The 12130-nt window shown below is 35.8% G+C and overlaps 1 protein-coding gene across 4 annotated transcripts in view; it reads right to left on the bottom strand.

Annotated features, from left to right (window-relative positions):
• The window catches only part of NRG3 (neuregulin 3), a 400082-nt gene that overhangs the window by 124004 nt on the left and 263948 nt on the right, over positions 1 to 12130 (bottom strand). Inside the window, exon 1 of one of the 4 annotated variants that reach the window (XM_040563988.1) lies at positions 349 to 441. The exons of the other annotated variants lie outside the window; for them this stretch is intronic. The gene's annotated coding sequence lies outside the window, so the exon portion shown is untranslated. Of the gene's footprint in view, positions 1 to 348; positions 442 to 12130 lie in introns of those variants that run through there. 4 annotated transcript variants of the gene reach the window in all.

The raw sequence follows: 12130 nt of genomic DNA, 5'->3' as shown, positions 1-12130 counted from the left end.
TTTTTTTTTTTTTACTTTACTTTAAATTCCACCAGAGTCAGGAAAAGCGTTCCAAGTAATTAGCAGAGTTTTGCATATCTATGGCTGTTAATAACCTGAGTCCCACAGTACTACAGTAGGGAATCAATGAAAGGAACAACCAATAGAAGAGCCACAGGAAGGAACTGCTGTCTTCAGCACCTTCCTGGAGTTCCTCTCCAGCTTTCTGGAGTTATCTTTCACCACATGTTACACTTGGGAAAAAACAGAATCCCTGGTATCAGTTTTGGATTTTTTTTTTCTTCTCCCCCTTTCTTACAAATTGGATTAATTCTTATCCCCTTCCATTCTACAGCTTTAACAACCTACCTCAAAAGTAATATACCTGAAGTGTCCTGATCACCTGCGTAGCCAAAACTGATCCAAGCTTTCAACTCTCAAAGGTGATTTCTACTCACTTGGAAGAGTCCGCATATGAAATTTCATCAACAAAGCCAGTAATTTACAGAAGCACCTGTGATCAATTATTGGCACAACTGACACACAAGGAGAGCCTGAGAGTGTTGGGATTGTTTAGCTTGAAGATAAAGCTCAAGGGGGATATTACTGATGTGCACAAGTACCTGGTGGGGGTGATTGAAGAAGGCAGAGCCAGACTCTTCTCGGTGATACCCAGTGAAAGAACAAACTGAAATGCAGGAAGTTCCCCTTAAACATAATTTTGTTTGTTTGTTTGTTTGAGATACTCAAACCCCAGCTGAACACAGCCCTGAAAACCAGCTGTAGCTGATCCCATCAGAGAAGGGGTTGGAATACATGATCTTCAGGGGTGCTCTTTCTGCCTCACTGATTTTGCGCTAATGAAAAAAACTCATACCAACAATTTCTGAGAATTACTAGAGTTCCCACATTAAAAGTAAACAGAACAAAAACAAACAATCAAAAAAAAAAACACCACAAAAAAGTAACGAAACAAAATGCGATCCTTGCTAGTGAAGTAAAATTTACCTGAAGCCCAGTATACTTCCTAAAGCCCAGTATAATTGTTCAGATTCATTCAGCATTCAGAATCATTCAGCATTATGACAAATGAGAGGAAAATAAATTTCCATATCTGAAAACAACATTCCCTGCTTTCTAGATGAAGTGCTCAAATGAGTCATGGAAATCAATCATACAGGCTCCTTTACTTGCTAAAGAAAGATCTAGGATCTATATATAAACACAGTTCTCTTCTCCCTGTCCTCCAAAGCTTGAGGTCTGGTCCCATCATCTTTGCTTTAAAAGCAACTCATCTCACTTAGAGCTATAATCCAAAGAATAAAGGTCATAATTGAAATAGCACGTGTGAGCTGATTATATTATAGTTTCATCTTTTATGAAAACATTTGAAGACTTCTGACCTTTTTTATCCCACTTTGATTGATACAGTAAATTGCACCATAGGGAGACAAGAAAGAAAGAAAGAGGAAACAAAAGCTAAATCAGAGATGGAGGCAAAGCAACAGACTGGAGAAAGTACTTTATAGCAAAGAGTTGGTTATAAAAAAACAGGAAATTTTTCTGAAACCTAGCTAACACTGTCTGTACTAATTCATTATTGGAAAGAACCTAACAAAAGTGATATCAGTACAATACAAGCATTTATAAAACACTGTTTGCACCTATTTTTCAACAACCTCTGCCAAAGGCTTACTGTAGTATTTCTTCAAGAGAAACTCATTTCGAAAACCACCCATAACTTCCTTCTCTTTGTTCTAGCTGTCCCAGGATATGGAGCTGCTGATTTCAGAAAAAGGAGAGCTTTTAACAATTCAGAAAGTAAAGCAGTTCTAGTTAGATTAGAATGAGAACAAAGCAAAAACATATTTAATTTCACTGTACGTAACTAAGTTTTAAAATTTCCTTGGGAAGAATGAATACACAAATGGGACAAAGTTTTCTCAGAGGAGGTGGAAATTGAAATAAGAATTAGTCATGGGACATCTATTCCAAAGTAGAGGCTCTGTTTCGTGGTTGTTTTTTTTTTTTCTTTGTTTGTTTGTTTTCACTAGGTTAATGTCCACAAGTATCCAACACTTCCTTAACGATGCATGAAGAACAGAATTTACTGTGTTGCCTTTCTGCTGCTTCTGTATTTCCAGCAGGACAGGATATCCATGTACAGTCCATTCCCTTTCCATTCACAGGTGTTCAGAAGGAAAGGGTATATGAACAGATATGGACAGTATGCAGTAACATCCTGATTTTATTAGGTATTGTACTATTATCACTCACCTAATTACAGCTGGCCTAAAAGGCATAAAGCACCAACTCTGTTTTTCACACCGAACTCCTTACCACACTTCCAAAGCTTTTAAAGCCCATGCTGACTTCCAGCCACGGCACCTGCTCAGCCACTCAGCATAACCTCAACCATCCTCAGGAGGAGGAACGCCAGATATCTAAAGACTTTCTGCACTCCCATCCCCTTAGGTTCAGGACCTACTCTTACTTTCTCCAGCCCACCATAGATGTTGAAGTAACCGCTACATGACCCAGCATTTGCCTAACTCAGTTTCAGAAGGACACTGCCCCTAAAGCATTCTGTTCTCCTCACTGCTATAATCACTGCTATAATCCACTGGTAGTAGGAGTCCAGCTACTTAAATCCATGTTTCAAGATTTCTGGCTGTCTGGTGAGACGATAAAACTTCCTTGCTACAGCAGAGAGGAAACCTAAGGACATGCTGAGATGCATGTACTGAGAAGATGCTTCTCAAAAGGAACCAGTTCTTCACCTCAGAGGTCTCCTGAGGAGCAGCCCAAAAGGACCTTCCTGAGAGGCAGAGACTTGGGCCACAGCTATTCAGGCCACTCCAAGGCAGAATTTATGCTATGGTCTTCTCGACTTTTGGGCACACCAAGACTGTTGTTAACTCAGAAAGCCTGCAGCTAAAATGGACAAGTGTCTCTCAGTGGAACAAAGACTAAAATTGAAAGGATAGCAGAGACCCACGACTTTAATGGGACCTTCCATCCCACTCCTCTCTCTGCCCTGAGCAGAGCAGATCCCCAAGAGGTGGGCACGTTTAGATTTAGAGCTTAGTGATATGGTTTAGTGGAGGACTTGTTAGCGTTAGGTCAGAGGTTGGACTAGGTGATCTTGGAGGTCTCTTCCAACCTAGATGATTCTGTGATTCTGCATCTGAGGGGCCTGGCCTGCAGCACAGGGGGAAGGGAGAGAGAGAATCCAATCCCACACCCAAATCCCCACCTTCTCTTTCTGTCTCTGCTATGATGCTTTAGCCTCAGAGATTGTTCCAAGTCCCAGAATAAATTAATTCCCTAACTCTAGGACCATTCTTGAGACTTAATTTGTCCTCTCTGAAGTTTTTGGAATCCAATAAAAATGCAAAGGTTGAGCTGGATTCACAAGAGCTACTGTCTGATTTTAATACCTTCTCCAACAGCCTATACACCACATTGCAAGGCTAAGCACTTAAACCACTGATGATACGAGATTTCCTCAGATCTTGTAGGGTGGCACCATCAGACTCCCTTCCTCCTCCGTGTCAGTCACAATCTCTCCATAAACCAAGTAATGAGTTTAGGAAAGCAATTGCAAATGCAGAGAGAACAAAAGGCTCGTGGTTGGTTTTTCTTCTTTCTCTCTCTTTTTTTTTTTCTCCACTGTTTTGTACTTCAACAGTTTTGTTTATCTGCATACACACCAACTTTAGCTCTCAGTAAACACAGTTTTCACAACTATAAATAAAACATGCATGAAACGTGGTGCTGCCTACTGTTTCATCTCCCTTTGCATTTTCCTAATTGTCTGCATTTTATGCACCTATGTTCTGTAAACACAGATCCTGTGGCACTTTAGTACACTTGTGGATGCTCTAGCAAAAGAGGACTGCTGTCATTTCAAACTATTTTAAAACTGAGCAGCTGTTAGATTGCACAACATAACGTGTAACTTCAGACTAGTAAGATGAGATGATTTTTCAAAGACGTTCATAAAAATTTTGCTATATTTTTTAAAATCCTGTAACCGCTACAATGCTGAGAATAGAATTTTTATAATTATTTGGATATTCTATGGCCTATATGAATTTTTCATTATTCCTTAAATACTTCTCCTTAGTGTCCCTAAAGGACTTATTTAAATATCTTCTTCAAGTATTTAAAATCACTTAAATTCCCAAAATTATGGTTTAAGAATTGTTTATCTAAAACATCAGAACAAAACAACACAACCAGCCCCCCAACTTTTATGCATCTGAACAATAATCTTGATTTTCAGAGATAAAATACTTGAATGTCTAACACAGTCAACAGAACTGGCACATCCTCAGAGGCTGATCCTGTAAGCCTCTGAGCTTATTTCCTTGCCCCAGACAAGCACTTGAACACATTTAATTTCTAGTGTCAAGTTTCAGTGGGAGCACTCAGACACCCAAACTTAAGTGATTTCTGAAAGGGCTGGGTGGATAACTTCCCTGACATCACATTCTCAGTTATCTACTCTCTCTACACTGTTGGGCAAAAAAAAATGCTTCCCTGAAAAAATGACTTTTTTGACTTAATATAGGACTCTAGTTCATAGCTATTTCCTTACATATTTCTAAATTTTCTTCTAGAAAAACAGGAAATAACATATAATTTTAATATTTGTGTTTTATATTCTATTTACCCTCATGCAAATAAAAGAGAATCCCTTTCTCTGACCTCAGTCACTTTCTAGTGCTTAGACCGTAACATATTTTCATAGAAAAAAGAGAGACTGTTTTGCTTGTTTTAACTGAAATCCTAGCTGTATTGATTGAAAATGGATTGAGCTGACACCGCCCAGCTTCAAACATTCAAAGACACATGATGTCTGCAAATTTTAAGGTTCTGGGAACTGACTAGGTGGAGTTGGTATCAACATAAATACATGTATAAAACAGGTCAAAGGAATACACTTGTTTGGGCTGCAAAAGAATTTCTCAGAGCACCTTCAGCACAGACTGCAAGCACAGTCAAAGAACTTTCCTACAAATTCTGCAACAGTTTGTAATAACTTTTGTTTACAAAACCTGTGCTTTTCTTTTTTTTTTTTTTTTTGGAGAATGTTTTTCATCACTTTTTGCATCCTTCAGCAACACAAACATTTGCTCGTGTTACATTAAATTAAAATGTCACATGATATAAACATCATGTCCCTGGGGCTCACTGGAGGTGCAAGAATTAGTGTCAGCAGCTTTTTATCATAAAGGCTTACATCCAGAAACAAGCTATAGTCACACGTTTATTATACACACACAGACAGTAAAAGTATTAAAAATATTAATATCGAATAAAGGTGGAAAGCATGATTACACCCGTCAGAATGACTTTTTGGTGCAATCGACCAAGGGCTGCACAGCTGGCTGACTTTCATAAAACAGTTATTCTTAAAAGAAATCTCAAAGAGACTGAAGCATGCCCTACTGCCAGCTGTGTCATGGGCTAAGAACCATCTCAACCAGTCCCAGATGGACATGTTGCAAAAAGGCCTGGATAGCAAACTAGCCACCCATTTCAAGTAATGAAAGTGTATATTTGTAACACTTTTTAAGAACATATTCAAATTTTGAATGAAGAAAAATATATGTTGCAGTCAGCTAACCTCCCTCCCTCTTTTCAGCACTGAAAAATTTGCAGACCATTATTCCTTTGGAAATTCAGTGTGGATATACACAAATGTGTGCTTAGCACAAAGATAACATTACTTAATCACACACAAATAAAACCTCTTCCAGATAACTCTATTGAGTGTTATTCCCAGATTTTTCTTTCTTGCCGTTTTAAATTAACTCTGTATTCATTTGGTAGCCAACGTCAGTACAGCAATCCCTGTTAGCTAAGTCCTGTCAGAAGGTGATCACCACCTTAAACAGAATAAGTTTCTCTCCTCCCCTTCTCAGCACTGACCTGGAATCATGATGAAATAAACCTGCACATCAGGGTTCTCCATTGCTACTCTAAAAATATCACTTGTCTACCCACACTTTGTTGTTTACTCCCCTTTTCCAAGACCCTGATTTAGGAAGGATATTCCTATTTTAAAATTCTATTTTGGAGAAAAATGTCTGCAATAAATGATGTTATATGTTTCACAGTTGTCTTACAAAGTTTTGAATCAGAAGTCCCAAATTCAGAAGTTTCACCTAGATTCTGGGTTTGGGAACAAACTCTCCTTTTTTTTTTTTTTTTTTTCCCCTGGGGAAAATTATGAATTTAACTATATTCTTGTACTAAAAGAATTGTAGAGAGTCATCTAATAAGTCAATTGCAAAAAGCTGATTTTATGGGTTCTTCAAAGCCTAAAGTCTCAGTTTGGATAATAGAAGAGAAAGAAAATAAGTGCCTCAATGGAGACATTTTTTCCCCCTCCCCAGTAGCCATTTTATTGATTTAGCTGCTTGAACACCAGTTTCACCCATTTCAGTGATTTCCTATAACTTTGATATTTATTTTTAAGTTCTGCGACAATTTAACTGTCCCAATAATATGAAAACACTGATAGCCAGTGGGATAACAAGCCAATTATTAAAATGACATATATATTTGAATGTCAAGGATAAGACCATTATATATTTATATAATTTCTGGATAAATTCAGAAGCCTTGGAAAGAGCTAACATGAACTCCTCTCACGTAAGAAAATACCTGGTAGATATGCCCTAAATTCTACCATTAATAAGAGACAGAAGATGAAATGTTGTATTGATACATGTCTCTGGCCATTATAAAATTAGTTTTTGCTTGCTATTTTCAAAAAAACACTTGTGCTACATACAAAGCAAAAGTATGAAGCCTGTTTGGGCAAAAAAAAAAAATATATATATATATATATATATATTTCTCTGTATATCACTGCGTTATATTTTTTTCTAACTAGAGAGAAATTCAAATGAAAACTGAAGGCAAAATGAAAACTGAATGCAAATCAAACTGGCAACAGTGGAAGACTGAAACCAGATGAGACCAAAATCAGATGAGAACTCACCTGTTTCAGTATCTCCCTAGAATCTCACCTGAGACCCCAGCCAGCTAAAACTCCTCTGGATTACAGCAGAGCTTTGCACACTTGAATGTGATGACAATTATCTTGAGGTTATACAATATGTATAGTCTGAGTAGTTAATATTCAATTGGCATTTTTTCCCATAGAAAAAGCAATACGTTTCTCCCCAGCAGATCAAAGTGAATTTTACAACTACCTGTCATATTTTTATATATATATATTCATATGTATATACATACTTTTCAATACCATTAAGATTGGAACGGGAAAAAGATCCCTTGTGCAAAATGCAAGCATGTCTTTGGCTTGCAAGCCCTCAAAGTGGCTGTAAACAATTTAAAGACATGCTGTTTTATTGCAAAACAATAACTTACCTATGCAATAACCAGAAAAGATACAAGAAGGAACTGAGAAATCTTATACTCTCATTTTCTTTAGTCAAACATATAAAAATACTTTATCCTGTACTGTATTTTTTTTACTTGAAGAATACACTTCACAGGGAAAAAGCACTCACAATTTACTCTGCAAGACAAAATTGCAAACAACCTTCTCCCTCTAAATTTTATTGAGGGAACTGTACGATCAAACAACAAAGAACCTGGAGGCACCTTCACAGAACTGTGTTTGATTGATTTGATTAAGGCTGGTGATAGAAAGCTAATCACAGTTTATTTACGAGAAAATTAAATGATCACATTTGGCAGAAGGAACATTAAATTGAATGTGCTTGTAGCCCTCCGACAAAAAGCAGACACTCAGACTTCCTGGCAAATAATGAGAGCTTTATGTCAATCTTAGACTACTCTAAGAATCACGTCCCAGTCCCTGATGCTTTTCTATTTGATTTCCCAAAAGATTATTTTCCATCAGGTCCCAGAAGCATACACGAAACCAAAGTTTTCATAATGTAAAATCTTTGTCACTACAAGGGATTGATTTGATTTTTAGCATCTTTACAATGTGAAGCACATAAAAATGACTTTAGAAGAATTATTTAATCCCAAATAAGAGAAACGCTTGAATAACTTATATCTTCATTGACAACACAGACTCATGGTAATTCAGAGTATCCAAAATATTCTCATTTTAAATCTGAAATAAGCTGGCATTTGGCTATAACATATTTGGTGTAAATATTTCCCATCACTGCTTTGATCAATTTCTATAGATTATCACTTTAAAGTATCAATAGAATGCATTAGGTAATTTGATGGCTATTGCTAAACCTCTGTAATTTTATCAGGAAACATTAGATAAAGAATCGCTTCTATAGATGGTACATTTGGTGATATAATGCATGTTCATTGAAAATAAAACAAGCTTTTCAGCAATGTGCAATTAGGTTTCTCATAGCTCTCAGACTGTATGCTACCCCTAATATCATGAGTATGTTTTACACATTTTATCTTTTTATTCTGTGAATGAGTTGAGTGTTCATGGATGCACATTATGAAAAACAGCCAAATTCCTCTTCCGAAAGGGAAAAGTTGGGTTAAAAAATGCACAGCCTTTGAAAAATACAACTCCTCCTTCCCCCTATAAACCATGCTTTCCATCCCAGAAGTAAGGATAGATCCTTTGGCACACTTTGGGGGAATTTATGGCCGTGTTCTGCCTTCATGAACACTATAGCCTGAGTCAAAATTCTGGGAGAAACCTACCTAGTCAGGAAGGGCACATACATATCTTTCTTTGCAGAGCTACGTGGATTATATTATCCATAACACGCAAGTATAAGATTTTCCCCAGTCTGCACATTCATAAACAATGTTTCAGATATTAAACAAATCACCATTCCTAACTATAATAGAATTATCAGCCAAAGCATTATGATGGATTTTGTTTCTTGGGAAAATCTTTCATCTAGGAGAACACACAAAGGGGAAAAATTGTGTATGGATACTAACGCATGTTTGGAAAGAAACATCTTATGGTTTTCAGATAGGTACATCCTTGCCTTAAGGATAGTTGCCTTTTTATCAGTACACAGCTTTAAAAAAATTCAAATATGCTTGTTACTTTTAAATCTTAATTTAAAAAAAAAAAAAAGACATATTATGCCCTCTGATTGCATCTTTATCCTCTCATCTATTCTCTGCTGACCTATACATCGGCATTGCACACAACATAAAGGGACCGATGAGCCTCAGAGCAGGTAGGCCTAGAAAATCTCTCTCATACCTTTTGGGTACCACTGAGTACATAAACTGTACTGATAACAAAAACATGTCAATATACCTAGCAAGTAATCTATGTGCAATTAGTGAACACCCTTTCTCCAGCTGGGAACTATGTTTTTCCAAATGTCCCACCCCAACCTGCATGAAGAGGACAGAATGGGTGAACTGAAAAATATAATTCCTCATGGTCAGAAAGTGCTATAATCATTTAAAGAGATGTTACAGTTGAAGCAACAATACCTTGAGTTTGGAATGATGTAACATTTACAGTCTGTGTACCTGATCAAGAAAATGAGAATGTTCTCACATGAAGTAACTATGCAGACTCCTTTGTATATCAATCCTGATAAAAGACTCAAAAGCTTTTTCTTTTTTTTTCTCTCTCTCTCCACAGAATATCCTGCATCCTGGCAGGGTAATCCTTTTCAATATTAGAAATCTATATATTAATGATATTGTATATCTGGATTTCTGCAAAGTATTTTATGTAACAGCACCGGACATACTGATTAAAACTTTCATTATGTGGAAGTAACTATTCATATTTTAGGTTCATTAAGAGCTGCCTCTTAGACTATAGTAAGTAAAGTTGCTCAGGTCTTCTGCCTTGATAAGATGAACTTTTCATCTTTGTTGAGCTTATTTGGGATAAAAGAGGTTACTGAGACTTTTTTTTTTTTTAATACAAATAACCACCTAAGCTTTCATGATAAAGAGCATGGCAAAACTTAGCAGGTGTCTTAGAAGAGAGCTGGAGAGGGAGAGAGTCTATGGAAACTTGCGATCAGGACAGACAATTTCTGTATTTCCTCTTTGAAGGGAGATTTGTCTTTGGCTCCTGAGTTAGACTCCCCAAAACATCATCTATATTCAGGTACAGTTAGAAAAAAAAATACAACTCTGGTTAATAAATCCTTTTATAGCTCTGAAGGAGAAAATTACATAAAAAATTTGCTCTGTACAGTGAAACTATTATATTGGAATAAGAAAGAAATTGCTTGCATAAAATTATGTAGAAAATAATGGCAACACTACAAAAGGAATCAATTTCTTCTTTCCAGTAAATTTCTTTAAGTTCTTTGTTGCACAAATATATCCTAATATTGGTACAAGGTTTATAAAACAGAATCGAAAGGTTTTTCTATATAGAAATGTTGAAAATAATCTACCACTATGGAAAATAAAATAAGTCTCCCCCCAGTTTAGCAACTATTGTTTACAGTTTGACAAATATTTAAAAGACATTTAGTGAAGGCAAATTGTTCCAATTCTAGATTACTCGCTCTTGCAGTTGGTTTCCATTCAGGAACCACTGCCGCTAGGAAATTCTAATTCATGTTGTCTGACAGTAAGTTTTAAATCTATCTAATCTATTTATTTCACAAAATTCAGATCAGAATAAATACATTAGGTGACCTTATGTCAAATGAGAAAGATCATATGCATGACACACTTCCTTATTGGGAAAAAAAAGGATAAATACTCACACATCAGCAAGTTTTTTTTTTTTTTTTTTTTTTTTTTTTTTTTTAAGTCAGTGAACTTAAACTCTATTTTAATCAAATATTTGGTTGTAGTTACAAGCATTCACAATTTTAATTAAAAAAAAGAAGGCGTTAATGCTCATCATCAGCTTTCTGACAGATTAAATCAGCTTTTGCATCAAATGGGAAGAAGAATGGTTCTGTGACATTCTATAGTCAGAGGAAGAAAAAGTAGAAATAAGCTTCTTTGGTGAGAGTAAGTACACATGAAGAGGCACAAACCTCAACAGAGCATAGGGATTGGAAATGGGTGATGAGTTAATAAAATGGGGGAAATTGTGCTTGAAACGGTATCAGTGAAGTGAAATGAGGTGACAGAAAATAGATAAGAAATGAAAGTACAAAGAATCAAAATCTGCATTTTGAAGAAAAAGATCAAAGAGGAATCCATTATGACATACAAAGAGGGTAATCAATGTAAAAAAAATTTTCAAATATTTTGAGCTGCAGATAGATAGAATTCTTTTTTAGCTGAGAAGTATCTAGGACCGCATTCATGAAAAACAAAAAGGATCATGCAAGTTATCTACATCAGTTACATAACTGTGGCCTCTGAACACTAAGGCAGTACAACCTGAGCAAAAGAAATCTGTCATGAAATAGGTTAGTTGGTAGTCAGAAATGCCTATGTGCAGAAACCAAATTTCCAAAGACTATGAAACCAATCTTCAAAACACAGTTAAAGATCACCTATTGGAGGAAAACATTTTCCTTCCTACTCATTACACATAAGTGCTTTCTACAAAAAAATGAAAAGAACAGCTTGGCTCCTACAAAGCCCTTTCTTTATATTAAATAAACTGAAAAACTGATATATACTGCATTAAATATCCCAATTGCCATTGCATTACTATGACTACATGCCATGTAAGAATATATCAAAACAAAACATATGTCCCATGTAATGGATCCATCTTAGATCTTACTTTGCTCATCAAACATCAAGAAAAGAGGTATATAAGATTTGCAAAATTTAACTAATATTCCCCCAAATCCTTCTTATTTCCAATCTCTTATAGTTTTGCTAGGTACCTTTATCATCTTTTTACCTCAGACTTACAGAGGGCTCAAAAATTTTGACTCTGCTGTATGTCTGCTTGCAAGTATTTTAATTTCATTAGAAAACTGCCATTTGTGCCTCATCATGTTTGGATATTTCTCTCTAAGCTGATACAAAAGGGCACATTTTTGCTGTCATTAATTGTCCAAACACATCCACAATCTTATAATTTATATATTTCTATTGTATTTAGAATTTTTGATTATTATTATTTTTTAAAATAGCTGTTAAATGCTTTCAGTAGGACCTTTTTTTTTTTTTTTTAAGTTAGTTCCCTACATGAAAAAACAAACTGATATCAAAAGTAAAAAAGAAAACTGTCACTAAA

Source organism: Cygnus olor, chromosome 7 (genome assembly GCF_009769625.2).
Source record: "Cygnus olor isolate bCygOlo1 chromosome 7, bCygOlo1.pri.v2, whole genome shotgun sequence".
In the NCBI taxonomy this organism is placed as follows: domain Eukaryota; kingdom Metazoa; phylum Chordata; class Aves; order Anseriformes; family Anatidae; genus Cygnus; species Cygnus olor.
The sequence above is the reverse complement of the archived record's forward strand: the minus strand, read 5'-3'. Positions and strand labels throughout refer to the sequence as shown.